The sequence below is a fragment of the Nannobrachium achirus genome, assembly GCF_963921795.1.
Source record: "Nannobrachium achirus genome assembly, chromosome: 23".
NCBI lineage: Eukaryota > Metazoa > Chordata > Actinopteri > Myctophiformes > Myctophidae > Nannobrachium > Nannobrachium achirus.
Window position 1 is genome coordinate 51173778 of NC_137830.1, and position 3194 is coordinate 51176971.

Genomic DNA, 3194 nt, shown 5'->3' on the forward strand with positions numbered 1-3194 from the left:
ACACACACACACGACACGACACACACACGCACACACACACACGCACACCAAATATTCAGAGACGCACACGCGCTCACCCATGCAGGCACCCAAACATGTCAACATTCCATGTTTAATTCAAGCATTCTGCCATGTTGTTAAAACAAGAATGTGATTTGATGTTTTATTATATTTGATGTTTTATCCCCCCATCAATAGAGCATGAAGGAGATCATGTACAACATGTTGACAAGATATTGGAGAACATGTTGAAGATAAAGGAAAATGTTGTTATGTTGGAGATATTAAAGTAATGTCCAAGCCCACAGACATAATAGTATACAGTAGTACCCACTGACAATGTAGCCATTATCACTGGGTACATATATGATACTAGTGCAGTACTGGTGTGTGTATTGTGGATATTATAACTGGGTACTACTGGTACTATGATGCTAGTTACATACATAGTACCCATTATCACTGTACTATGATGCTAGTTACATACATATTACCCATATGTACTATGATGCTATTTACATACATAGTACCCATTATCACTGGGTACATATATGATACTAGTGCAGTACTGGTGTGTGTATTGTGGATATTATAACTGGGTACTACTGGTACTATGATGCTAGTTACATACATAGTACCCATTATCACTGTACTATGATGCTAGTTACATACATAGTACCCATATGTACTATGATGCTATTTACATACATAGTACCCATTATCACTGGGTACATATATGATACTAGTGCAGTACTTATTGTAACTGGGTACTACCGGTACTATGATGCTAGTTACATACATAGTACCCAGTATCACTGCTATGTACTATGATGCTAGTTACATACATAGTACCCATATGTACTATGATGCTAGTGCTGTACCAGTTGTCACTGGTATTACGTACTTTGATGTCAGTGTGCTTGGCCACAACAGAAAAGGCCTTTAGAAAGTAAATGTCAATTCTGATGCCATGATCTCATTATCTATTATGAAAACAGAAAAAAAAGGTCTCATTTGCAATCATGTCCTTAAAACAACATTTACCTGACATCTCTTGCAGTTCAGTTATTAGGGTCACCAAAACAGTTAGAAATATGTATTTATTTATCTTGCGACCGTAAGGTCGCAGTTTAGTATGAAAACCTCCACCGGCCGTCCGTCCGTCCGTCCGTCCGTCTCGTCCGTCCGTCCGTCCGTCCGTCCGTCCGTCACACACGTCACACCTTTGCCCTGCTCAATGTATACGTGTAACGCCTGATACTGAGGTGATGTGTCACTGTGACATCACAGATACTGAGGTGATGTGTCACTGTGACATCACAGGTGAGATCGCAGTGATGTCAGATACTCAGAGCAGGGATCTCCATATTTAGGCATAAACAGGTGACATCACAGTGATGTCAGATACTCAGAGCAGGTATCTCCATATATGGGCATAAAATGGATTCTGTTAGGGATCTCCATACTGTATATGGGCATAAAAGGGATTAGTGATGTCAGATACTCAGAGCAGGGATCTCCATATATGGGCATAAAAGGGATTAGTGATGTCAGATACTCAGGCAGGGATCTCCATATATGGGCATAAAAGGGATTCAGATGGAGATTCAACTTCAATGAGTAACAATGGCAAACTGTCAACTGCCCGTATGTCTTGATAATTGGTAAAACAAACTTTTGGCCTATTTGTGGCTTATCATCACATCCAACCATCTTAAGATACTCAGCTAGTGGGGAATGCTCTCTTCCCTGGTGAGAATTGCCCCCTTTATATAGGGCTTGTTTGTGTATTGTATGACATCACGCCACATCATCAGCTGTGGACTCTGTGATGTCATCGTATCTCCATATATGGCCATCTCCGTATATGGAGATATTAAGTCGTCCAATGCCCAGGTATGGGCTGGTGAGGTCAGACTTTGTGTGATGGGTAGGTTATCTCATATATGGAGATTCAACATTCCAGGTGTAACTATGGCTGCCCGTATGACGTGAGAGGTGGAGGCTGTGATATTTGTGGAGATAAGCGGTCGCTTATCTCCCGATTAGGGAGTCTTACTGGTTTTATATTTAACATTTGATGTACATTTATATACTGTACATATACAATTAGGGGCCAAAAAATGCATATAATATTTCTTAATTACATTTAAGGCCCAAAATATCTACAGAATGCTAAATTGCTACAAAACCTGTGATATCCATCTCATTTAGCTCTGATAATGATGTACTGTGCACGTTCAAGGATTACTCGAGTATTTCCAATTTCCAATACTTTTACTTCTACTCCACTACATCTCGGATCCAAATATTGTACTTTTACTCCACTACATTTATTTGAATGTCACTAGTTACTAGTTACTTTGCAGATATAAATTAAAATATTATAAAACATACATAAACCACTTTAGCCCTATATTTTATACCTTGGCTGCGACACGTCGTGAGCTTGTAGATCTGATATTTTCAAACATTTTGTACTTTTACTTTTGGTACTTAAAGTACATTTTGATTCGAACACTTTCATCAAGTACATTTTGAATTCCAGACTTTTACTTGTAAGGGTGCACCGTGCACACACACACACACACACACACACACACACACACACACACACACACACACACACACACACACACACACACACACACACACACACACACACACACACACACACAGCTCTGACAGTATACAAATGAATATACAAATGAAACCAAATGGACCCTTACGGGTCCATTTGGTTTCATTTGTATACTGTCAGAGTTAAGTGGAGACCTTGACATTTTAAAGTTTGAGAACTACTGATTTACGCTAAAATGCAGGTTTAAATTAAATTCTGCAATGAATCTCTGTATTAACGATTAAACAGGATTTTTTTACAAGGCTCCCTCAATTGTATCACGATACATACGATATCTCTGAAAAGGTGAATCGCGGAGACATTGTATCGTCTCAACGATAATTATCACCATATCGCCCACCCCTACAGTAGAGGATTTCTTCAAAAACAAACAAAAAAAAGAAAAACGCTCCATTCTCATTGAAATGCATTGGCAGAATGGGGAATCCACTCTCATAGGTACTTGGGTGTGGGTGCAGCCTAAGGGTGCCCTCACACCAAAATACCTATGAGAGTGGAATCCGCGTTCCGCCAATGCATTTCAATGAGAAGTGAAGCGGTTTTTTGCAGAAGA

The 3194-nt window shown here is 39.5% G+C and overlaps 1 protein-coding gene across 1 annotated transcript in view; it reads right to left on the reverse strand.

The window, feature by feature from the left end:
• LOC308308979 (voltage-dependent calcium channel subunit alpha-2/delta-4-like) overlaps nucleotides 1–3194 on the reverse strand; it is a gene marked incomplete at both ends in the record, with an annotated part of 186120 nt that overhangs the window by 73937 nt on the left and 108989 nt on the right. The window lies entirely within an intron of this gene.